The sequence below is a fragment of the Myotis daubentonii genome, chromosome 1 (genome assembly GCF_963259705.1).
Source record: "Myotis daubentonii chromosome 1, mMyoDau2.1, whole genome shotgun sequence".
Taxonomy (NCBI): domain Eukaryota; kingdom Metazoa; phylum Chordata; class Mammalia; order Chiroptera; family Vespertilionidae; genus Myotis; species Myotis daubentonii.
The window spans coordinates 111116703-111143806 of NC_081840.1; the positions used below are offsets into that span (position 1 = coordinate 111116703).

General features: G+C 42.4%; 1 pseudogene; it reads right to left on the minus strand.

Annotated features, from left to right (window-relative positions):
* Nucleotides 1-1640: 1640 nt before the first annotated feature.
* On the minus strand, nt 1641-27104 carry LOC132232357 (ferritin light chain-like; annotated as a pseudogene).

Sequence of the window (27104 nt, forward strand, 5' to 3'; positions counted from 1 at the left end):
TTACCAATTTGTATTCCAACCTTTGAGGTGGAAATAACAGGGCATTTATACTATTTTGCAATCTTTGCTTATTTGTATTACTTATTTATTTGAATGAGCTTTTAAAGAGTAGAGAAATTAACTTTTATCATACTTGCTGCAAATACCTTTTCCAGATTCTTGATCAACTCTTAATTTTGTTGGCATGCTGCTTTCTCTTTACATAACCACCGGTTGTTATAACACTCTTTGCTGAATAATTATTCCTCATAAATTCATTTGTGCAGTTATATTTTTAATATATTAGCATATCGGGGTCTGTTTCAAGGTTATTTATCTTGTTAATTTATCTATTTTGCATTAATAACACATGTTTTAATTATTCAAGTGTGAGACATTCTAATATCAGGCAGGGCTAATTATCCTTAATGATACTTACCTTTAGCATTTATTCTTTTATTATCCTTAATGGTTTATTCTTCTAAATAAATTATATACTAATTTGATCAAATATTCATCTGAGATTGCTCCCCAACATTTTGTATTTTTTATGCTATTAGGAATGGGGTTTTGTAGGGAGCCGATATAGGGTTAAGCCTCGGACTGACCTGTTGGCAAAGTCACAAACAATTCCCAGCTTAGAGGGCACAGTCCTCTTAGCATAATTAGGCTTGACCTTGTAACACTCCCTAGATCTTATCTGGGAAGCTAATGGGCTGAGGAAGTGCAGGAAGTATAACCATGGTCAAAACAAGTGAAACTCACAAGAACTGTGTAACTAATGGAAACCACTACCTTGTTTACCTCTCACTATAAAATAAAGGCTCAGCTTGCCTTGGGATCTCTCTCTCTGTGGCCTCAGTCAGGCACAGGGAAGATCCACGGAGACTAAGGAAAGCTAGAGAGTTCTAAAGGCTGTCTCTGTGTAAAACATTCTTCGCCGACTCCGTCCACACCTTTGGGAACCCCTGGACCGCTGGGGCTGGACCCCAGCAGGGTTTCCTTTTTTATTTTTTTACACTTTTTATTTTATTTATTGATTGATTGATTGTAATCCTCACCAGAAGATATTTTTCCATTGATTTTTAGGGAGAGTGGAAGAGAGAGGGAAAGAGAGAAACATCAATATGAGAGAAACACATTGATTGGTTGCCTCCTGCATGACCAGGGCCCGGGCCAGGAAGGAGTCTGCAACCTAGGTATGTGCCCTTGACCGGAATTGAACCTGGGGCCCTTTCATCCGCAGGCCAATGCTCTATCCACTAAGCCAAACCAGCTAGGGTTATTTATTGACTGATTTTAGAGAGGAAGAGAGAGAGACAGAGAGAGAGAGAGAGAAACATCAATTTATTGTTCCACTTATATATGCATTCACTGGCTGTTCATGTATGTGCCCTGACCAGGGATACAACATTCAGCGTTGACATATTGGGATGATGCTCTAACCAACTGAACTACCTGGCCAGGGCCAAGAATTTTAATTCTTTTTCTTCTTTTTTTTTGGCTGCAAAAAGCTTTATTGTTTCCATTTGATCCAATGCATGGGAGAGGGCTTCAGGGTGGTTAAAAGAATGCCTAGTGGTTCTGGGGAGATGCCCAGGCAAAAGTCACACAGGGGAATGCAGAGGGGCCCCTCAAAGACCTCTGGGCTCCAAAGCCTCCTAATTGTGCTTGAGGATGGGCCTTTCAAAGAGATACTCACCCAGCCCAGCCTGAGGCCGGCCAGCCTGCAGAGGTCAGTCAGCTGGTCGCCCATCTTCTTCATGAATTTCACCTTCTCATCTAAAAAGTGTTTCTCCAGGAAGTCACAGAGATGAGAGTCTGCATGGGTAGAACCCAGGACATGCAGTCCCAAAAGGGACTGGTTCAGGTTCTTCTCCAAGGCCAGTCAACTTCCATGGCATCCTGAGTTTCACCCCACTCATCTTGGGAAGGCTTCAACACATCCTGGAGGATAATGAAGCCACCGCACTGGTTTTGCATCTTAAAAAGAAGCTCAGCGCCTTTGTGCTTCTTCTCCTCCAACTCTCAGAAGAAGTGGCCCATGCCCTGGAGAGCCACATCATCAAGGTCGAAATAGAAGCCCAGAGACAGGTAAGTGTAGGAAGCCCGCAGATGCATTTGGCCAGGCGGTTGACCTCAGCCTGCACCTCAGTGGAATAATTCTGATGAATCTTGGGAGCTCATGGTCGTTCAGCAATAGAAGTTAAGGTTAAAAAAAAAAAAAAAAAAAAAAGGTGTTGGCTGGTCTCAAAGGCTGAGGATGGCTGAGGTGTTTCCGAAGGTGGTGACTAGATGCACAGGGGTAGGCCTCGCTTTCCCGTGGGTTATCCAGCGACTCCCGCCATGCTCTCCTCACTGGCTCTTCCACCACCCCTGAGAGCCTGCTGAAGAGTGGATGGCAGGATTTCCTTTTTCAACTCACATCTTAAATAAGTTATTGCTGTTACACAGGCTAGCTATTGGTTTTTGTATATTTAATCTTATGATTTTACTAGAGGCCCAATGCACAAAATTCATGCAAGAGTAGGCCTTCCTTTCCCTGGCTTCCAGCACTGGCACTGGCACCGGCTTCCCTCTGGCACCCAGGACCCGGGCTTCCCTCGCAACCCTGGCTTTGTCTGGAAGGTCATCCAGAAGGATGTCTAGTCTAATTAGCATATTATGCTTTTATTATTATAGATTGAGCTCTTTTTTTTATCAATTTAAATAGCTTTTTAATGGAATTTCTTTAGTTTTACAGATACACAATTTATTTCGCCTTATATTTCTAATATGTTTTTGATAATAAGTTACCTGATGTTTTATGATTTTTATTTTGAAATACTACCTATTATCAAAATAAAATTACTGTCTTTGCTGAATGACTTTGGCCTTGAGTTTTACTTTCTTTATATCTTTGCTTTGTTTTTATTTTTAATGTTTTTCTTTTTGTTTTAGTGGATACCTGTGGGAGTGCCTGTCAATTACCCTTTCTCTTCCAAGCACTTGGTTACTGTTGGAGCTACCATGTGACTCTGTCTTCTGGCCACAATTGATTGAGTTTGGTATGGACATCTGACCTGAGATTGGCCAATCTTGGTATCCTAATAGACTGGGTACAATCAATTGGTTCGTGTATGAGTGTCTAACCTAAATTGAACCCATAAGAGACTCTTTGACTTGGAGTACTACTCAGAGACCAGGAACTGTGTTTTTCAGCACACGGAGAAAACTAACTTCTAAACTAGCTTCTAGCACAGAAGAATGAAGCTGACAAACAAAATCACGGCATATTAATGAGACAAATTTAAATGTCGTTCCTGGTGTTCCTGAGGTGCAGCTCCATCTCTGTACCTACAGTTGTTCAACTATACTTTATGTTTTGTGAAATGCCCCAATCTTGGTCTAATAAATCTTTCTTTTTGCTTAGGCTAATTTGAATTGGTTGTCTGTCACTTGCCACCAAAAGATTCCTAGCTAGTATAATAAATATCTTTATAATCTGCTGAGATTTTACTCTAGAGGCAGGAATGCAAGTGAGATAGCTTTACAATTTCTAGAAATAATACCTATTTTTATTTATTTATTTATTTATTTATTTTTTATTTTTTATTATTATTTTTTTAAATTAAATCTTTATTGTTCAGATTATTACATTTGTTCCTCTTTCCCCCCCCCCATAACTCCCCTCCTCCCAGTTCCCGCCCCACCCTCCGCCCTCACTCCCCACCCACTGTCCTCATCCATAGGTGCACGATTTTTGTCCAGACTCTTCTCACATCTCCCACACCCCTTTCCCCCCCAAGAATAGTCAGTCCATTCCCTTTCTATGTCCCTGATTCTATTATAATCAACAGTTCATTCTGTTCATCAGATTATTTATTCATTTGATTCTTAGATTCACTTGTTGATAGATGCATATTTGTTGTTCATAATTTGTATCTTTACCTTTTTCTTCCTCTTCCTCTTCTTAAAGGATACCTTTCAGCATTTCATATAATCCTGGTTTGGTGGTGATGAACTCCTTTAGCTTTTCCTTATCTGTGAAGCTCTTTATCTGACCTTCAATTCTGAATGATAGCTTTGCTGGATAAAGTAATCTTGGTTGTAGGTTCTTGGTATTCATCACTTTGAATATTTCTTGCCACTCCCTTCTGGCCTGCAAAGTTTCTGTTGAGAAATCAGCTGACAGTCGTATGGGTATTCCCTTGTAAGTAACTGAGTTTCTTTCTCTTGCTGTTTTTAAGATTCTCTCTTTATCTTTTGCTCTTGGCATTTTAATTATGATGTGTCTTGGTGTGGTCCTCTTTGGATTCCTTTTGTTTGGGGTTCTCCGCGCTTCTTGGACCTGTAAGTCCATTTCTTTCACCAGGTAGGGGAAGTTTTCTGTCATTATTTCTTGAAATAGGTTTTCAATATCTTGCTCTCTCTCTTCTTCTGGCACCCCTATAATTCGGATGTTGGTGTGCTTGAAGCTGTCCCAGAGGCTCCTTACACTATCCTCGCATTTTTGGATTCTTTTTTCATTTTGCTTTTCCGGTTGGATGTTTTTTGCTTCCTCGCATTTCAAATCATTGACTTGATTCTTGCGCTCCTCTGGTCTGCTGTCGGGCGTCTGTATAATATTCGTTATTTCAGTCCGTGTATGCTTAATTTCTAGTTGGTTCCCCAATATAAGATCGAGGGTCTTATTAGTTTTCGTGTAGATCTCATTAAGTTTATCGGCAGCTTCTAAACAGTTCTTGAGAGACCTTAAAAGTGTGGTTCTGAACTCTATATCTTCCATTGACAATTTTGTCCTGTTTCTTTGTCTCCGCATTTTGTTATGCTTCCTTGGTGCACCCCCTAGTGGTCTTTGTTCGCAGTCTTATAGTTAAATCTTGATTGTTGTAGCTAATTCCAGGGAGGGTTTGACCTCCAGGCCAAGTGGCTATGAGAATCAGCTGTGTCAGCAGTGAGAGAACTTCTGTCCTCTAGGGAGGTGCTAATCTAGCCTTTGCCTGAGGCTATCCGGCAAATGCCTCTGTGCAGGGCTTGGGCAGGGCGGGTCGCACAGGATCAACAGGGTGGGTCGGAGAGAGCAGTTATGGCGGCTCTCAGTCCTGTCCCCAGGGGCTCTGCCTCTCTGAGTCCCAGCACCCGCTGCAAAGCTCGGAGAGAAAGCTGCACTCGCTCTGACCGAAGCCAGACAGTCCCGCTTCTCCCGTTTGAGTCTGGGTCCCTAAAGACTCGCCTGTATCTGGAGCTCAGAGTCTGCGACTCCCTCCCAATTGAAAACGCCAACCGCGCCCTCCGCCGCCAGCCCGCTCCGTGCACTCCGCACCTCAGAATTTGACTTCAGCACTGCGCCTCCTCTGAGTGTCTGTATGCGTTTCTCTTTCCTCCTAGTTGTAGGACTTCCACTCAGCCAGCGTTCCTGTGGTTCTGGGTGATGTCCCTTCCGTTTTTTGGTTTCACTTTTGAAGTAGTTGTTCAAAGCAGCAAACTCTGGCGTTAACCTATGCCACCATCTTGGTTCTCCTAGATCCCAATACTTATTTTTGATGTTATGTTGATCAGCTGAGTTGAGCAGGGAATTAAGAGAGGAAGAATACAATACTTTAGTTTAGGTTATCTTGGTTCCATTCTCCTCCTCTCTTATTTACATAATCCAAGCCACCATTTCTCCCAGTGGGGTGAAGTCTTAAGTCATCTCAGTCACAGTGTGACCACTTTTTCAAAGCACATATCTGAGCAGAAGATTTATTTCATGTCCTCTGAATGAAGTGAGGGGACAGATTGATAGCCTTTGAGAAGAACATGCTCCCTTTCTGTAACATGCCCTGGAGTGCTATCTTCAAGGCTGTCGGTTTGAACCTTTTGCCAGCTAAAGGCAGTTGAGAAGAAAAGAATCACTTTGGGGAATTGACTTTCCAAAAGGAACATTCGTTCTGTCACCTCCCAGCATTCTGAAGGAAATGATAGTCAAAGTCAGATTCTCTAACCAGATGACACAGAGGGGCACTGATCCTAGATGAAGACTGCATCAGAGACCACAGCATTTCCCTGACAGCTATGCCGCCAAGAAGGTTAAGATCTGAACATTTGCTTTCAGGACATGGTGTTACCATTTCAGATGGTTTTTAGTCCCTTACTAGTGACTTAGAAATCAAATTACTCCACTGAGTGACAGAGGCCCTCGCTCACGGACTAAACCATTAAATCAGACCAATTGAAGTAACAGATATGCCTGAATAGAGCTTTCTTGAGAAAATGCAACCCTCAGAAGACATGGCACTTACTTCTGACTTGGCTGGAAGTATTGACAAGGAGTCATTTCTGAGACTGCTTTTGATTTGTATTGATTAAAAGAAGTATGGGAAGAAGTCAGGAGTCCCAAGTTACCTTTGTCCTGATTCAAACACAAACAGAAACACCAAATGGAAATTTGTAAGTAGAACACAAATCTAGCCCAAGTCATAATCATTGAGAGCTTTTATTGCATGACAGCAACTTTCGGAGCAGTATGAAATTATTTGAGGGATTTGCTGCAGTTCATAATGAGCCAAGTATCAATGTCACAAATGGCTTCCAGAAATTAGTACAGTTGTTTGGCTACTGTGTTGTCAGTCTCAGCAGGACAACTAAGAAGTATAATGTTACCAACAGCATGCATTCCTTTCTTAGTCCTAGATGTGGTACTTTGAATACAAAAATAAGGTGAGGATGAATAACTTCTACTATTTCTGTCAACCTGACAGATACATTCAGAAGATTCAGTTTAGCTCTTTTAATTACAATGAAACAAACATTAAGGAAAAAATCAGACGATTCCTTTAATAATTGGATTGTAAAGTTAATGGCAAGAAGAAAATCTTGTAATGTAATACAGTGTGATATAATGCAAAAGGAATCCACCAGAAGTGTGTAACTGCACAGAAAGGGAAGACATTTTCCTGAAGATTGCCATGTACTGTACTGCTATGTTAAACAGTCTGATATTTCAATCAATGGTTTGGACCCCAAAATAAGCTTAAAAGATATTGAGATTTTAAATGAATTATTCATAGACCAAATAGAAAATTAAAAATAACATTATTGCATGATCCTTTTTTGCCAACACAAAAACTCTAATGAGAAGGAAAGGGTATATACGGCTTACCTTTGCGAGTAGGGTACTTTAGCTATCAATCAAAAGAGACTGACTTTTTATGTTTTGCTTCTAGCTTTACTACTCACTCACTAGTTTACTTTCATAGATTATTTAAAATCTCTGTGTCTACATGTGCCAGATTCCAGAGATATTTCATCAACTACGAACAATAATGTGGACCAATTCAACTTAGAACATAATCTATGTACCACACTGTTCATTTTTCGTCTTCTGACTTTGACACCAAAAGATACAGAGTGGGGCAAAACTAAGTTTACGTTGTTAATATGAAAAGTAATACAATAAATAATAATACAAGAACAAACTCTGTTTCACGTACTCACAACTGTAAAGCAACTTTTGCCCCACCCTGTATTTGTGAGTGAACATGATTATCTCCAGTCCTGAATATCTCCAGCTTCCTTGATTGGCCATTATGGACTACTTACCCATTTTTCTATACCCTGAGACAGAAATTCTCCTAAAGCACAGCTCCAAGAGGCAGCATGGTTGAATTAGGGGAAAAGGACAGTGTAACTGGAGTCAGGAAACCAAAGCTTGGCTTCCAGCTCTGCTCTAGTTGAGCTTGTTTATTATAACTTCATCTGATCCCAGCACTGAGGCACAAGGGTTTATAGGTGAAACTGAGTTACTGATTTCCCTCAGCCGTTGGATTGGCCGAGTGGCCACAAGCAGACTCAATTGTATGCTCAACCCCAGTATGCACTAAAAGTATTAAAGATCCATGATCTTTAAAACACTGGGTTGACTAACATTGGCATTTTTAGTTTAGAAATACAAGGGCTGAAAAGTATCAAAGCTTTAAAAAGGCAACATAGTGGGAACACAATGACGATTTGCCCTCTTCTTGGGTTTCCTGTCCTGTTCTTATGCTCCCTCTATCCCTTTTCCTTATAGCCATCACAGAGATGTTTCTAAACATATTCTCACGAAATCCTGCCAGTGATGCCTGTTGTCTACAGAGAAATGTCTAAACGTGGCCTGTAATATCTATCTTACTCTAACCTGTACCTACTTTTCCAGGCTCCTCTCTAATACTGCCACACAAGACCCGGCAGCAATATCACACAGCTTCTAGCTCTTTAGCTATCCTATGCTTTTTCATGCCTCTGCTCAAGCTGTGCCCTCTGATTAGAATGCACATGCCTGGTAAATTTTAACTCCTCTTTCATATATCAACTCCTCTAGAAAGCTTTCCTTGCCCAGGATCCCATACCCCTCCATTACTAACCGCATAGAGCCAACTGCTTCCTCCTTTTTGGTTACTTGTTCACCTTAAACACAGTTCTGTGATTGCATGATTTGCAGGTCTGCCTCTCCCACTAGGGCAGGGACCATGCCTTATTTGTCTTTGTAATTCTGAGGGCTGGCCCTGTAGGCACTGGGGTAATGTTTGTTGGGCAGGTGGACACACCAACCATTGGCTGAATGAATGAATGAATGAATGAATTCAAGTTAAAATGTCTTGTTTACCAAATCTCAAAATTCTGGTGTAACAGCTTTATGAATAAAAAGAAGTATACTTGTTTGGTACTTAGCATGTCACAATTTACCCTTTTATATTACTCTCCTGTTTCTTCCAGGAGATTATAAATGACCAATACACATACCAGTGAGGCATGCTGTATGTGGCATGAAATTCGATTTTTTTAAAGACTATACATTGCAAGGGTCTGGTCCCTAAGACAAGTCTAGCTACTTATTGTTCCAGGGGGCCTCTGGAGCAGCATTATTTAAAGGGTGGCTAGTTAGAACTGTGTGGAGCTTAAGATTTGCTGCCAAAGCCAAATGCCTGCCATCCTTCTAATCTCTGGAGGCATTCATATGAATTAGTAAGAACCCTTTCTTATCTTTACTTCTGAACCCAGAGCTTGGCGGAGTAAAGTAAATAGGGTTAGAATCAAATGACTGAGTTTCCTCTCTAATTCAAAGCATCATCTCTGAATAGAATAATGGAGCTTAATTAGGGATTTGGATTTTTTAAGTGATTGCAAAAAAAAAGTGGTTGCTACAGCAAAGAAAAATATAGAAATAAAATAAGACTCAAATTGAATGTGACTTATATTTCTATTTCATTGTCTTCTTCTCAGCCTTGGATGCAAGAGCTCTGGTGATTATGATGGTCTTTTTCTCCTGATATTTTCCTCATTTAAAGCAGCAGCCACAAATCATGAAAATGCAAGTGAAACAGGACTTTCTGCCACTTAGGTAAAGCTCCATGTGACACCCTTGTAAGAAAGCCCTTGGCTTTTTAGCCCTCATCAGCTCAGCCCTTGTAATGTCATGTTTTGAGAAATAATGGACTCTTCTAATCTTATACAGTTCCTGTTTTCAGGAGCCCCCCACCCCCCCATAACTAGAAGAGTGTCTTTTTGAGTTTGGACTTCCTAATCTTGAGAAGGAGTTGATGTGCTTTGTCACTGAGTGTGAAATGAGCAGATGGTGTTGTTTCACTCCAATTTGTTTTGCATGGACTGGAGAGAAGGCTGTGGGGGAAGGGATAAATGTGTTTTATCCTTGATTGCTAAACACAACTTATTGGCACACACACACAGAAAAAAAAAGCCACTTGACTATCATTGGAACATCTACTTAAAAAGGACTGTTGCTTTACTTACTTCACTTCAGTCTGGAAGTTATTATCACCATGTTTTCCTCTTTATCTAGAGAGAATTATATTCTCATTAGAGCAAAACAAACACACAAACAAACAAAACCCCAAGAACAAACAAACAACAAAAAACAAAACCACCGTATTTAAATGGCCCAAACTGATAACTGAAGGAGCCCACTGTGAGCCCTTGAGGTAATGAAAGTTACCTAATACTTTTAAAACACCAGTTGCCTCTCTCCGGCATGTTCACCTCATTCCCAACTCCACATTCAGCTCACTGACACACAAAGATGTTCCAGTAAATCAAGACAAGGAGCCTGGCCCTGGCCGATGTGGCTCAGTTGGTTGAAGCATCATCCCATATACCAGAAGGTGGCAGGTTCGATTCCCAGTCAACCTCTAGTTGGGGGTGCATGGGGGAGGTAGCTGGTGATGTTTCTCTCTCCTCACCCCCTGCCCCTAAAATCAATAAAGCTTGAAGTTTAAGAAAAAAAAAAAAAAAGGAGCTTGAATACGTTCATGGAAAAGTTGCTAAATTTCCTAGCTCTGTAGGAGGAATACCGAAAAGTGGTTGTGAGACCTCATCTTTCTTATGCTAGAGAACATTTGTATCTACCAGGAAAGCAGGTAGTTCAATCTCAACCCAGAAACAGGGCTCAAAGGGCTAAGAGGGAGCGATCTGCTCTGTCAAGCTGTTCCCATGTGTGTGCTGTTTTCACCAGACACAGAACCTGTTTATGCCCTCCCTCATCTGCTAGCACAAAAGCATCAGTAATTAATATAGACTTTGCTGAAGATCTCACTAAGTAGAGGGAAAGAAGGGAGGAGAGAGTTAATATCCATACCACACAGAAATACCCACAGACACCATTACCTACATAAGCCCGTGTTCTCTTATTAGCAGTTCTCTATTATCCTTCATCCATGCCACTCTGAATTCAGTTCTGTCCCCAAATTTGCAAAGTCCCCTCAGTAAAAACTTTAGAAGGAGTAGCCATCTGTTACTATGTAAGCTCACTTTCTTGGGGTTCTCACCCCCACCCCAGGAGACTGGACAACATCCAATATTCTCCCTGAAGGTTGTTAGTCTTGTATAGCCCTCTTTACCTCTTTGTACCAGCTCTGGCCCAGTCTCCAGAACTCACTTAAGCTACTTCCTGCTGTGCTAATTTAACCTGCTAATCCCTATTCCTGTTTCCCGGTTCTGTGACTTCCTTTGTCGCCTGTCCCTTGGAAACCAAGGCTCACCTTAGTCCTCCCTTGCTTTGGTGACCTGTTTGGACACCCTTCTTCAACCAAACCCAGCCATCTCCCTAAGGCAAGGATCCATGCATAGCTGCCTCTTTTTTTTTTTTTTTTTTAATATGATTTTTTACAGAGAGGAAGGGAGGGGGATAGAGAGTTTGAAACATCGATGAGAGAGAAACACCAATCAGCTTCTTCTTGCACACCCCCTACTGGGGATGTCCCCGCAACCAAGGTACATGCCCTTGACCAGAATTGAACCTGGGACCTTTCAGCCCGCAGGCCTATGCTTTATCCACTGAGCCAAACCGGTTAGGGCTATAGCTGCCTCTTTAGAAGAGAGATCTAGCTGCTCCCCTCCTGCCCTGGACTTGCTGAGAATGGTGGGTCTGGTGATCCAACACTGTCCTTAAATGGATCCTAAAATAGCACAAAAGGAAAATTTACAAAAGTGCTCATCTTTCACCAATACTTTTAACTCTGAGGGATGGGCCACTAGACGCCTCAGAGACTAACCATAAGCTGGAGATGGCTGATCACAGCTCAGCTCAAACTCTTCCTGGTTTGTGATCTGTCTGTTCCTTATTGAGTTTAACACTTATGACCGCCTTGCCGGTTAGACAGCTGTCCACTTGGACCTGATGCTGTCTTTGGAATGTGGACCCTCTGAATTAGGACCTAGCCTCTGCCCTTGCTGTCAGGTTTGCCACTGCTTTGGGGCTGCCCTCTTTTGGCTTTGGTAGCCTTGCCTTACCACAACTGTGGGAAGGGCCCTGCTTGGGACTTGCTTGGTCGGCATCTCCCACTTTCCCACCCCCGCAGTCATTACAGTGGCACAAAACAATTCAAAGTTTTTAGAGTAAGAGCTACTAGTATATGAACTGACAAAGTTATAATAGGGTTTCCAGGCATCTGGTATTGAACCAGACAATCTGGTATTTTAACATCCTGTCTAATTTTTTAAATGTTTTTTAAGGAGGCACATATATTTAAATAGTTATGAGATATAGAACTATTTATAAAATATTGTATATATGTAATGCTACACAAATGAGATACAAAACATTTGAAATAGGCAGATAAATTATTTAAACCAATTTTTATATTACCCCCTCTTCTTCCTGAGCCCCACCTCAAATGCAGATTTGGTACTTTTATAGAAACACCCCCCCCCAAAAAAAAACCCAAATTATTGTTGAATACTAAAGCTACTCCATTTCTAATTTTAAAATATAAAGTAACTTGCTCTGTTATTTTTCAAGACAAAATATGTATGTTAGGGAGATATATAGATAGTAGGACTACGTATTCAACCAGCTAGAAATATTTTCAGATGTTTGGTTTTCAACAGAATGCAAAATGTAGTCTTTCTATACTTTGTATACTAATCTAATAAGTACAGATGGGTTCCAGGGGACATTTAATCACGATTTTCATTCCTTTTCACTTAATAAGGTAGTTTTAAAATGCTATTTGATATCTAAGAGAACCTATGATTTCTTTTAATAATTTCCTCTGTTTTGAACTAAGAAACATTTTTGCCAAAAGAGTTGGAACTTACAAAGCATTGGGACTATATTAAACTGTGCTGTGTTTTTCATTTTTTTGGAAGCTTGTCAAAAAATTATCTTCTCCAGTTTACAATTTTTTCCTTCACCTATTAATTGAATAAAAGTTACCCATAAAGGGCAGAGGTTTACAAGGAATTATTCGTTGTTTATTAGCAAAAAGGCAAGAGTTGTAATAGAAGGCTGTCACACACATGAATCTTAGCAATAGCATTTCATCCCTAAGCTTAGAAAATAAAGAAATTGTGCTACATCAACTATATATCTAAGAATTTGTTAATCAGCTCTGCTAAAATTCACCTCTAACCCTAGCTGGTTTAGCTCAGTGGTTGAAGAGTTGGCCCTGGGACTGAAGAGTTGGTCCTGGGTTCTATTCTAGTCAAGGGCATGTACTTCAGTTCCAGGCTTGATCCCTGGCCCTGGGCAGAGGCAACCAATTGATGTAATTCTTTCACATGGATGTGGCTCTGTCTGCACATTACCACCCCCCCCCTTCACACACACACGCACATTTTCTCTAAAAATCAATGGAGGTGAGAACCAAGATGGCAGCATAGGTAAATGCCTGTAATTGCCGCCTCCACAACCACATCAAAATTACAACTAAAATACAGAACAAACTTCATCCAGAACCACCTGAATAGAGGACCTACAACCAGAGAAGTAAAGAAGAAAGCACATTGAGACTGGTGGGGCGACGGGCGGGAGGGGGGGAGACATGGAACGGGCTGGTCCAGCACCAATGTGTACAGCTTTTTTTTAATTTTTATTAATTAAATCTTTATTGTTCAGATTATTACATTTGTCCCTCCTTTTTCCCCCCATAACTCCCCTCCACCCAGTTCCCACCCCACCCTCCTCCCTCATTCCCCACCCACTGTCCTCATCCATAGGTGCACGATTTCTGTCCAGTCTCTTCCCGAATCCCCCTCACCCCTTTCTCCCACAAGAATAGCCAGTCCACTCCCTTTCTATGCCCCTGATTCTATTATAATCACCAGTTCATTCTGTTAATCAGATTATTCACTTGATTTTCAGGTTCACTTGTTGATAGATGTGTATTTGTTGTTCATAATTTGTATCTTTACCTTTTTCTTCTTCTTCCTCTTCTTAAAGGATACCTTTCAGCATTTCATATAATACTGGTTTGGTGGTGATGAACTCCTTTAGCTTTTTCTTATCTGTGAAGCTCTTTATCTGACCTTCAATTCTGAATGAGAGCTTTGCTGGATAAAGTAATCTTGGTTGTAGGTTCTTGGCATTCATCACTTTGAATATTTCTTGCCACTCCCTTCTGGCCTGCAAAGTTTCTGTTGAGAAATCAGCTGACAGTTGTATGGGTGCTCCCTTGTAGGTAACTGACTGTCTTTCTCTTGCTGCTTTTAAGATTCTCTCTTTGTCTTTTGCTCTTGGCATTTTAATTATGATGTGTCTTGGTGTGGTCCTCTTTGGATTCCTTTTGTTTGGGGTTCTCTGCACTTCCTGGACTTGTAAGTCTATTTCTTTCACCAGGTAGGGGAAGTTTTCTGTCATTATTTCTTGAAATAGGTTTTCAATATCTTGCTCTCTCTCTTCTTCTGGCACCCCTATAATTCGGATGTTGGTGTGCTTGAAGCTGTCCCAGAGGCTCCTTACACTATCTTCGTATTTTTGGATTCTTTTTTCATTTTGCTTTTCTGGTTGGGTGTTTTTTGCTTCTTCGTATTTCAAATCATTGACTTGATTCTTGCAATCCTCTAGTCTGCTGTTGGGAGTCTGTATAATATTCTTTATCTCAGTCAGTGTATGCTTAATTTCTAGTCGGTCCTTTATCACAACCTCAAGGGTCTCATTAGATTTCTTGTAGATCTCATTAAGTTTATCGGCAGTTTCTAGAAAATTCTTGAGAAACCTTAAAAGTGTGGTTTTGAACTCTATATTCAGTAGTTTCCTTTCCTCCATTTCTGTCATTTTGTCCTTTTTCTTTGTCTCCGCATTTGTTATGCTTCCCTGTGTTGATAAGGTGGTTTTCTGTACTAAGGGTCATGGTTCAGCCTCCCCAATTACCTGAGGTGGACACTCTTGGTGCACCCCCTTGTGGTCTTTGTGCACAGTCTTGTAGTTAAGCCTTGATTGTTATAGGTATCACTGAGAGGAATTGACCTCCAGGCCAATTGGCTGTGAGAATCAGCTGTGTCTGGGAAGAACTTCTGTGCTGGAGACACCCCTCTGGGGCAAGACTTGCTTCAAGGGGGCTTTGGTGCTCACTGAGTCTGCCCCCTGAGTGTGTCCTTTATGGTTCCACGGAGCTGCAAACTGGATGGTCCCACTCTGACCTCTGGGTTTCCTGGCTCCTGGATCTCTAGGGAGGTGCTAATCTAGCCTCTGCCTGAGGCTATCCAGCCAAAGCCTCCCTGCAGGGCTTGGGCAGGGTGGGTCCCACTGGATCAACAGGGCGGGGCTAGCAGTTATGGCTGCTCTCAGAGGCCCCGCTTCTCAGTATCCTGGAAATCCCTGCCAGCCCCTCCGAGAGAAAGCTGCCTTCAAGTTCCAACCGATGCCAGACAGTCCCGCTTCTCCCGTATGAGTCTGGGTCCCCAGAGACTCACCCAGAACTGGAGCTCAGAGCCTGAGACTCCCTCCCGATTGAAAACGACGACCGCGCCCTCAGCCTCCAGCCCGCTCTGCATGCACCTCGGCACCTTAGTATTTTACTTCCGCACTGTGCCTCCTCTGAGTCTCAGTGTGCTTTTCTCTTTCCTTCTAGTTGTGGAATTTCCACTCAGCCAGCCTTCCTGTGGTTCTGGATGATGTCCGTTCCATCTTTTAGTTGTATTTTTGAAGTGGTTGTTTGAGGCAGCAAACTCCGGTGTTTACCTATGCTGCCATCTTGGTTTCTCCTGTACAGCTTTTTTAAACTGGGAGGGAGACTGTCTCTGTGGAGGCTGCCTGTGAGGACCAAGGGGTCTCAGCCCCACACCAAATCCCCAGCTTAGGGTTCCAGAGCTGGGAACAGAAGTCCCCATAACTACAGGCTGTAAAAACCAGGAGGGATTAGGTTTCAGTGACACTGAGGTTGCTGGAGATCCAGGTATCCCTCTTAAAGGGCCGGCACACAAATTGAACTTACAAGGTCCTGCTTCCTCCAAGCTCCAGTGTCAGGGCGAGGCTCTGGGGGACCCAGACACATATGAGGAGGAATTGGATTGTCTGGCATCAGGGCAGGAACTCAGGGGTGGCTTTCTCCCAGATGGGGTTGCTGGCAGGGGTCATTGTTCCTGTGCTGGGACCTCCCTGGTCACAGGGCTGACTGGCAGCCATATCTGTTTGCTCTGCCCTGGTGATTCCCTGAGACCCTGTCCCATCCAATTGGCAACCCCACCCAACCTGTTTGCAGTGGATTTTGCAGATGAAGGGCCTGTCCTTCCTCAGGCTTCAGACTTTGCACCTCCCTGGAGGCCCTAGAGCCAGTGCACTTGGTGGACAGCTTCAGACCATGGCAGATTACAATTCTACCCATCCACAAGCAACACACTCAAGGGGCAGACTCAGTGAGCACCAAAGCCCCACTGAAGCAAGTCCTGCTCCACAGGGGTGTTTACTGCACAGCAGCTCTCCCATTGTAGTCGCAGCTGGTCCTCAGAGCCAATTGGCCTGGAGGTCAACTCCTCCCAGTGACACCAACAGCAATCATGGCTCATCTACAAGACTGTGTACACAGCCCACACAGGGGTCCACCTAGAGTGCCCAGTTCAGGTGACTGGGCTCTACAAGACACCTACTACAGAAGGCCACTCTACCAATTCCAAGAGACATATGAGCTCTACCTAATATATAGAAACAAACACAGGGAGGCAGTCAAAATGGGGAGACAAAGAACTGTGTCACAAATGAAAGAAATGGAAACAAGTAAACTTTTGGATACAGAGTTCAAAACCATGGTTATAAAGTTACTCAAGGATCTTCATGAGATTTTCAAGGAACTTAGTGAAAAAGTCAAAGACATGAAAAAGGGCCAGTCAGAAATTAAGCATACACTAACTGAAATAGAGAATAATTTACAGGGAAACTACAGTAGAGTAGAGAATGCCAAAAATAAAATCAGCTATTTGGAATATGAGGAAGCAAAAAGCACCCAATATGAAGACCAAAAAGATAAAAGAATCCAAAAATATGAAGATAGTCTAAGGAGCCTCTGGGACAACTCCAAGTGAATCAACATTTGCATTATGGGGATGCCAGAATGAGGTGAGAGAGAGCAAGATATTGAAAACTTATTTGAAGAAATAATGACAGAAAACTTCCCCTACTTGGTGAAAGAAATAGACTTACATGTCCAGGAAGTGCAGAGAGTCCCAGTCAAGAGGAACCCTGTGAATGCCGCATTCATTTGCGGCTAGGGTTCAAGGTCTAGAGAAGGTGCTAATGCACAAATGAATACACTAGACAAGAAATACAAATTTAGAAGGTATGGGGGAAGCCAGGCGGAGACCTTTCTCTAGTGGAGAGGCTCTCTTGAAACCCTGGACCCATCAGCTTTTATTTACTTGAATACACATTTGCCCTTTAGGAATGCAAAGAGGCACATCAATGGTAAAGTTTGGTAAACAATAAAAAGATTATCAGGTTAGGGCCGTGGTCGGCAAACTGCGGTTCGAGAGCCGCATGTGGCTTTTTGGCCCCTTGAGTGTGGCTTTTCCACAAAATACCACGTGCAGGCGCGCACGTACAGTGCGATTGAAACTTTGTGGCCCATGCGCAGAAGTCGGTATTTTGTGGAAGAGCCGGTATTTTGTGGAAGAGCCACACTCAAGGGGCCAAAGAACCACATGTGGCTTGCGAACTGCGGTTTGCCGAGCCGCAGTTTGCCGACCACTGGGTTAGGGGATTGCCTTCAGCCATTTGGCCTACAGCAGGGCAATATTATGCTGATTTTCAGCCCTGCTGAATATCAAAGTCCATCAGCCTTCCAGTGGACTTTTTTCATAATTATGCTAACTACTGTTGGCCTTTGCCTCCAGCAGAACCCAAAGAGGCCCACATCAAGACACATTATAATTAAAATGCCAAGGGCTAAAGACAAAGAGAGAATCTTAAAAGCAGCAAGAGAAAAGCAGTTAGTTACCTACAAGGGAGCACCCATACGACTATCAGCTGATTTCTCAACAGAAACTTTGCAGACCAGAAGGAAGTGGTAAGAAATATTCAAAGTGATGAAAAGCAAAGACTTATAACCAAGATTACTCTACCCAGCAAAGCTCTCATTTAGAATTGAGGGTCAGATAAAGAGTTTCACAGATAAGAAAAAGCTAAAGGAGTTCATCACCACCAAACCAGTATTACATGAAATGTTGAAGGGTGTTCTTTAAAAAGAAGAGATTAAAAAACATGAACAATAAAATGGTAACAAATTTATATCTATCAACAATTGAATCTAAATATCAAAGTAAACAAACAAAAATCTAATGAAAAGCACCTGGTGAATAAAATAGAATCAGAGGCATGGGAGCATGGAACAGACTGATGAGTCCCAGGGGGAAGGAGGAAGGGGGTGGAAAGAGATTAACCAAAGATCTTACCTATAGACACAGACAGAAGGGGAATGAAGGCCTGGGGTGGGTTCGGAACTGGGTGGAGGGGGAAATTGAGGGGGGGGGGGGAGACGACATTTGTAATACTCCCAACAATAAATATTTTTTAAAAATCAATGGAGAAATATCCTCAGGTGAAGATTAACCAAAAATTAATTAATTAAATAAATAAGATTCACTCTATTGTGCATCTGGAGAATTGCTTCTTGTCAGTATAACCTTTACAATACATTTGTTTCACAAATGTTTTATATTCTGGCCCCCTTTTAGTCACTGGATACATAGCAGTAAACAAAACAGAGAAAAACTCCTGCACTTTACAAATGTGAGGAGAAAGTCTCAGGTTCCTTGGCAGTACCAGCTTATTAAAAGTAAATACATTGCATTTATTGGCAATGTCACTTCAATGAATTCAATTTTTAAAAAAGTAAACACAGTACATAAAAGATTACTAAAATCCAAAGAAATTCAGGCTTCCACAGTCAGACTGTTTATTTCTTTCTGGATGATACCTTCTCAGAAGGGAGGACTGACAGGCATTCATCTCCAAACTTCTCCTTTGCCCAGACTGGTGTTTGTTAAACCCGTCAATAACTTGTTGTAGCCATGGGTTGTCCAATTCTGGACAAAGAATGTCCGGATCCTTAGAATGTTTTCTTTATATAAATGATAAACAATTTTTTGGGTTTACCTGATTGTCCACATGAAACAATAATTTATTAAACTTCTCTAGAATGAGAAAAACTAGCTTTAGTAATTGCAATTTATCAAGTCAAGTAAGGAAATATTCTTACATTGTCAAACCTACAATAGTCTTACAAGTACAATGCTATAGAAGGGCACATGTTATGGAGTAAACTGAGAGAAGCTCAGGGAAGTCCCATCTATCCATATTCTGCTCTCCCTACCCCCAATATATCTCGTCTACCCAGATGTCTTGCTGTAGGAAAATAATCTACCATTGAACTAGTTCTTACTTTGTACTGAATTGCTTTCTCTAGGTATTATTTTTAAAGTATGCAGACATTTCTTGGAAGAGTATCATACTCTGCTAGCAGTCACTGCATCCAGAGATTGAAGGGAACCAACACTTACAGGGTTCTAACTGCTTGCTAGGCACTTCACATGTCACATTGTTTCATTCCTACAGTGATCTCTAAAAGTAGGTTTTCTCATCTTATTGATGAGAAATCTAGGATCCAGAGAGTTTAAATGACAACCTCCCAGATCACACAGCCCTCAATGCTAGAGCCAATAGTAAAATGTGACCTTTCTCTCTCTTAGTCTGCATTCATTTATCAAATCCCTTTTCTCTGTGGTACACACAACCTAAGCATAGCCTTGGGAGTGATGACTGCCTGACAAGAGGATTAAAAGTGAGAGGGAAGAGCAGAGAAATGAAATGAGAGACAAAAAGGAAACATTTTGCTGACTTCCACTTTTCTCTGAGGTCAGATTCATCACAGGGCTACATTCTTACTGCTTTGATAACATTCCTGATTCTCAGAAATATTGACTTGGCAGGACCTTAGAGGTCATCTAGCCCAACCCACCATTAAAAACTTTTTCAGTCATGAACACACTCTATTACTGTTGGTAACCTCAGAAGGTGTGTCACTGACTTGGCAAGTGAGAACATTTATCTGAACCATGATTTTCCACTATCTCATCATGGCTTGTCTAAAGAGATTTGACTTAAAAAATATATGAATTCTTTACATCTACTTAGCTTTTCTCAGTTGTCACTAGGCCTTCATATACACTATGTCCTTTGAACTCTCATTTCTGTGATGTAGGGAGTGCGATTGTTAATATTGTGGCAAGAGTCCAGACCTGGGCCAGGTAGATCTGGATTCATCTACCCACTCAGCAACATACTAGCCATGTTGAACCTTGGGAGAACTAGTAATCTCTTTAAGCTTCCTCTGAAAAGTTGCCTTTTTCTTTCAACCTCCAAGTCCTCATTTGTAAAACGGGGACAATAATATCTCCTCCATGAGACTGAACTTGAGTGAAGCCACTTATGGAAAGTGTTTGCTCATAGGGGTGCTCAGGGTTGGTTGCTTTTCTTGTCCCACCTCTTCTTTTTACTGGAACGGAACGGAACTGCTGGTGAGAAGAGGTAAAGTAACTTTTCCAAGATAAAACAGCCAGCAACTGGTGAACGGTGGCCAAGCCCTTTGAGTGAAATTCTAGGCTCCTTGTGCCGGAATAACTTCTCTTCCTCTTCTGCCCTTTTGATTTGTACACACCTCACCTTTTTACCTAACTCTGGATTTTTTTTGTAGCGCAAATTCTTCCTCCTTTTCTCCATGCCAGGCCTCCTGTTCTGCTATCCTCTTGCTAGTTTCTGTACATACTGCCTCTTGCTAGTTTCCTGTGTGTGTTTATATGCTCTTTGGAATTTAGGACAAATGATCAGTGTATTTTCAGCCATGTCCCTCAAATGTGAAATCTGGTCCTCACAGAGGAGGCAGAGCAGCCATGTGGCATTCTGGCAGGTGGTCTCTGAGTCCCCTGGCTTCTGGTGCCTGAGTGTGACACGCTACCAGCTACCTTCTGGATTTTGATTACTGCTCCCACAACACGGAAGCTTCCCAGTACTCCTCTAACAAACTGTGATTTAACCCTACACTCAGCCTTTCACATGGAACCAGTGCAGTCTAGTGGGAACCCTCAAACAAATCACTGCTAAAGGAGCCAGGGCTTTTAAAGAGGTAATTCTTCCATGGCTACACAGAAATACATGCAAGTCTTAAAAATGTTATTTAGGTCATTTGAAATGCATGGTCACATTGTTGCACTGTAGTGAAAAATAAATGTGTAGGCAAACAGATTTATAAGACAGCATGCATACATAAAATGCATATTTATATAGAACACATGACACAAAGATACTCATCACTCATCTCCTTGATCATAAATTCAAGTAGTACAATTGGAACATTACCCAACCCAAAGAAATATAGTAGCATAGATCTGCAAGAATTCTAGAGATCATCTGTCAACCTACCTATCTCTTTGCAAGCAGAAAAAATGTCTAAACTAACTAATCAGACTTGAGATTTAATGTTCCCTTATTGAAAATCTTGATTCTACTCTGGATCTTGTTTATATACCTAAAAGTGTTTTCTTAGCACCAACAGGCAACCCTTTGAGAATCCCCACAAATAAGAAGGATCATATTTGTTTTTTCAGGGAAGGCTTTAGGAATATGATTTTAGGGAACTTGTCAAGGGACTCAGTGTCAGCCCCTCAAGTCCATGGAAACTATTTCTGGGAAGCTTCCCCTTTCCTTGTCCTGGATGGTCCCCCAGGGCTTGCCTACTGAGGCCTAACTTGTGCTAGGCTAATTGCCTGCTGGATGCCTCTTATCCATAGGTCCATTGGCAATTTCCAGAGATCTTAGTTTCTGGGAAGGCAGAACAAAAATAAATTTAGCTGTTAGTAAGAGTTCTATGCTCTTCTGGATCCCCACTAGAACTCAGGCTCACATGGTCAATTACAAGCCAGCTTCACTCTTATCCTTTATCTGTTCTCCACAAAGCACTGGCTGATCCCTGAGGAAATGAGAGAAGAGCAGGGGAAGGGACAAACTGTGCAGGGAGTGACAGGCTGGTCCTCTTGATACCATGCTCAGCCCAGCATGCCCCTCCACGTGCCCTTGCGATTCCTCACTCTGGACCCTCCTCACATTGATCAGACAAGAAAATCAAATCAAGTCAGAGGAGAGCAAAGCCAAGCTGCAGCCTACATATGGAGCATGGAGGACACAAGGAGCCTTTTCTGGACCCTACCTGGTGGACCACCATATTTGGTACACTCTTAACTTCCCTACACAGTTGCCAGAATTCATGTGAAAGGGCAACTGGAGTTTATCCCCCTTTTCCTGGTTCTCATCTCTCCAGAAAAAAAAAAAAAATTTTTTTTTTGCAAAGTAACAAAATGTCAACATTCCCCAAAGCAGTTTTAAAATGTGCTTATAAACAACACTGTAGGGAAGAGAGAAAAACACATATGTACAAATAGGTGGCTTCCCTGTTTTTTGACTGATTATAGAAAAAGAAATCTAATTTTATTTTCTCTGTGAAAAGAGAGGGGAAGGAAATAGGTAGATATTCAGCCTTAAGAATTGGAATCAACAACCCCACCAGGGCAAGCCCTGTCCTCACCAGGAGCTGCTCACCTCTATCCAGTAGAGAAATTCCACCCCAGGGACTTCGCAGGTCGCATTGGCCGAGACTCTGACATTCACTCTCTGTGGACCCAGCCGCTGGGCTCAGTGCTGATTTTTGGACACAAGTGCTTGCTCCTTGTCTGTAAGTCTAGTTAGAGCCCCATTAACATCTCAGTGCTTTTATAAACATGAATGCACATTTTGAGTCTTTCATCTTCCCTTATTTCTATGCATAGACTGCTTCATTTTCCTGGTCAGGGCCTGGGGTTTTGTTAGCTTCTGCCTGGTCCAGCCCAGCCCCGCCTAGGAGCTCACACCAAGCCCATTATCAGTATTCTTGGTCTTGGCCTTTGCCCTCAGGAACTTCCTGTTATTAACCTGGCTCCATAAGCTTTGAACCAGTTTCTACATGGCTGTTTCACCTGGTTTGACTACCAGAAACACACATACACATGCCCTGGCAAAATGGCAGCTCACTCTAGTTTCTTTGTTACTTTAGACCAGTGATGGCGAACCTTCTGAGCTCGGCATGTCAGCATTTTGAAAACCCCTAACTTACCTCTGGTGCCGTGTCACATATCGAAATTTTTTGATATTTGCAACCATAGTAAAACAAAGACTTATATTTTTGATATTTATTTTATATATTTAAATGCCATTTAACAAAGAAAAATCAACCAAAAAAATGAGTTTGCGTGTCACCTCTGACACATGTGTCATAGGTTCGCCATCACTGCTCCAGACTCATCTTCCATTGATGCTTCTTCAGAAATCATTTATTTCTCATTGTTTCTCACTTCAGTCAACTCCCTTATTATTGCTTTCAAACAAGAGACTAGCACACCTGGTCTTTGATGATGACTGATTGCCAGCAGAGTTAAGAATGAGGTTCATAACAACAGTATTCTCAGCTGGATTCTCTGTCTAGATTCCAGTAGTTCCAACTGGACTATGAGTGATCCAAATAGTGTACTTAATTTCCCCCAAAGGGAAAACTGAATTGGGTGCATATCAGAATGCTGAGTCTGCCATAACAAAATACCATAAGATGGGTGGCTTAAACAACAGGAATTTGTTTCCTCATTGTTCTGGAGGCTAGAAGTCCAAGATCAAGGTGTCAGTAGGTTTGGTTTTCCCTGAAGCTCCCTCTTTCCTTGACTTGCAGATGCCACCTCTCACTGTGTCCTCACATGGCCTTTCCTTTGTGTGGGTCTCTGTGTATATTTAAATTTCTTCTTGCAAGAACACCAGTCCAATTGGATTAGGACCCACTCTAACTGCCTTGATTTAACTTGATCACCTCTTTAAAGGGACTATCTCCAAATACAGTCACATTCTGAGACACTAGGGTTTAAGGCTTCAACATATAAATTGGGGGGCGGGGTGAGGAAGAGCACAATTCAGCCTATAACAGGTGGACTTTCTATAGCAAGTGACCTCACGGGCAGATTTTATGCCACGCTACCTCAGAGGCAGTTGCGGTGTCTGGCTCATGGGTGGCTGCCTTTGATGGGCATCAGTGCCTGGTGAAGCCAATTATGATGAGGGCACTGAGCTGGTTTCACTCAAAACATGGCATAAGTAATAGCAACCGACACAGGAAAGAACCGGTTTGGGCCACTTTCCTTAAAAGGTAACTTCAGGTGGGGCAGGTGTGTTCTTGGACTTTTGTAGCACAGGCTGAGAATTCATGTGGCTGCCAGCTGCTGGCAGCATATCAGATGCTTCCTTCCTCCCCATCTGCCCAGGTCTCAGCCACTGGGATCTAAAACCAGGATTGTGTCCTCCCTGCCCAGCCTCCCTTGGGCCCTCTCCAGCTTGGAACCAGTTTCTACATGGCTGTCTCACCTGGTTTGACTACTAAAAACACACACACATGCCCTGGCAAAATGTCAGCTCTCTCTAGTTTCTTTATTACTCTAGATTCATCTTCCATTAATGCTTCTTCATAAATGATTTAGTTCTCTTTTTTTATGACTTCAGTTCAACTCCCTCATTACTGCTTTCAAATGTTTTCCTCTTGGCTCGAGAATCTCATGACTTGTTCTCCAGGTCACACTTGACTTGGCCCCCAGTACCTCTCCTCCCATCTGCTCCCCTGAAGTAGTACCCTTCCCGATCAGTCTATGACATGAACACAAGTCTGCACACAGCACCCTGAGCATGGGTGTGTGACAAACTTGGTTAGCACAAAAAGGAGGTTTTAGCTTTTGGGGAATGAAGTAGTGTAGCTTATAACAGAGCTGGAAGGCTTACAACCCTACATATAATTTTCAGGGTAACTGAGAGAATGGCTGTATTAGTCAGAGTTCACCAGACAATCAGATCTATCTATCTATCTATCTATCTATCTATCTATCTATCTATCTATCTATCATCTACCTACATGGACAGATATACAGTTGACTCTTCAACAACACAGGTTTGAACTGTGCAGTTCTACTTATATGCAGATTTTTTTCCCCAGTAAATATCCCCTGGTTTCACATCTGCCCTGAATGGAAAACAGTATTTTTTGGAAGGCCACTAAAGTTATATGTGGAATGAATATATATATATGGATTGATTGATTTCAGAGAAGAAGAGAGAGGGAGAGAGAGAGATAGAAACATCAGTGATGAGAGAGAATCATTGATTGGCTGTCTCCTGCACTCCCCCTTCTAGGGATTGAGCCTGCAACCCAGGCATATGCCCTTGACCAGAATTGAACCTGGGACCCTTCAGTCCCCAGGCCAAAACTCTATCCACCGAGCCAAACCAGCTAGGGCATATGTGGATTTTTGACTGTGTCAGCACCTCCCATGTTGCTCAAGAGTCAACTGTGTGTGTGTGTGTGTGTGTGTGTGTATTTATTATATATGCAAAATGAGAAATTGGCTTGTGTGATTATGGAAGTTGAGAAGTCTCGTGATCTGCTGTCTGTGAGCTAGAGACTCAGAAAAGCCAGTGGTGTAGTTCAGAGCAAATCTAAGACTTGAGAACCAGGGGAGCCATGGTGTAAATCCCAGTCCATGGACAGGAGAAGATGAAATGAGATGTCCCAGCTCAAGCAGTGAGGCAGGATAAAAGGGGAAAATTCCTTCTTCTACCTTTTGTTCTATCCAGGCCCTCAATGCCTGGGTGATGCTCAGTCACACTGGGGAAGGCCATCTGCTTTACTGAGTCCCTTGATTTCAAAGCTAATCTTTACCAGAAACACCTTCACAGACACACCCAGAAGTAATGTTTAATCGGGGCACACCATGCCCAGTCAAGTTGACCCATAAAATTAGCCATCATGGTGGCCTTTCTGGGTTTCCACCTGTCTGAGAAGGATAAGACTGTGTCATCCTCGTGTGCATCTGGATAATGTCTATATTATCTCTGTAGACATAGATAATTTATTTGGCAATCTGCTCCCTTAGGCATAACAAGAGTCAGACCCATGCTAGGGATGGGGAGAGAGATGGACAAATGAGACTCTTTTCAGAAGCACCTTCAGCCACTGATCATGTGGCTAGTTATGAATAGGTAGAGACGTTTGAGCCAAAAAGACCTGGACTTCTGCCATAGTAACCTGAACCTGGGCAGACAGCTGCCTTCTCTCCAGGGGGACCTCTTAGCCTGCTCCCCTCCTGGTGTTCAGATGACCCAGGAGTATACATTCTGCCCCCACAGAGCAGAAAGCCAAGCAGTTGCCCCCTCCCTTGGCTTTCAATTACAGCCTCCTGCCAGGCTTGGCTCCAGGGCACCTTTTAGCCTAAACTTAGTTGCTTCTGATAGGTGCTGGTGCTGTTTGAAAGGAAAAAACAAGTGAGCTGAGCTGCTAACCAGGCCTGAATGTAGCACTTGGTGATAGCTGATACCTGTTCTTATTTATCCATTTGTCCAAGAGACCCAGCATTCTCAAAGCTGAGTCTTTGAAGGGAGTAGCCAGGCCTACAGAATCATGTTCATTCATTGAGGAGGGATAGATGGCATCTCCCAGAAAAACTTGGCTCTGTTGGCTCCACTGTCCAGTAGAGGACATTTGGCCTGTCCTTCAGGACCCAGAGGTAGTATAGGTATTTTGGTATTTAGGCTGGCTCTGAAAAAAGCTGAAGAACCATGTGATGACACATCCCTGGGTCTCCTTAGTCTGTCAGGGTAACCCAAATCCTATAGTGATGTTTCTTTGAAGTTGCAAAGCCACCACCACTTTATCATAAATTTTTGAAGGAGTACAGTTACAGTTGTCTTAAAGTGCCTTTCAAGTTGTTTTGATCATGTTTTTGTCTGACAGTCATCTTTCCCTCTGGAGAATGCCCATCCCTCACACTATGTGGTTCTGAGGAAAGCTACAAATCACAGGGCCCTGCCCCCTCAGTCAGTCACAGTCCCCAACCAGACCATCTCTCCCAGGTATTTAAATTTGGAGTGAACACAGAGTCGTGGCGTTTTCCCAAAAAACTGTCACACCAGAGGAAGGCAGCACCTCCCTTGTGTTATAGAGGAGGAAACCGAGACTCAGAAGACTAAATATCTTGCTTGAATTCCCTCATTAGTAAATGGAGAAACAGGATCTGAACCCAGGTCTGTGCAACCCCAAAGCCCATAATCATTCTGCTGATTAAAATAGTCTCCAGATACAAAATATAGATTTCCACTTTATACAATGGAAAAATTAGGGAAAATGATTCTAGTGCTTACCCACTTCATTCCCTGAGTTAGAGACAGAAACACATATGAGATTCAGTTGTCTCTCATTTATATGCATGATATATGATATCATGATTTTTATCTCCCTACCTTGCTGTGCAATTGCGAGAATCAGCTTATCACTGTGTTCCTCATACAT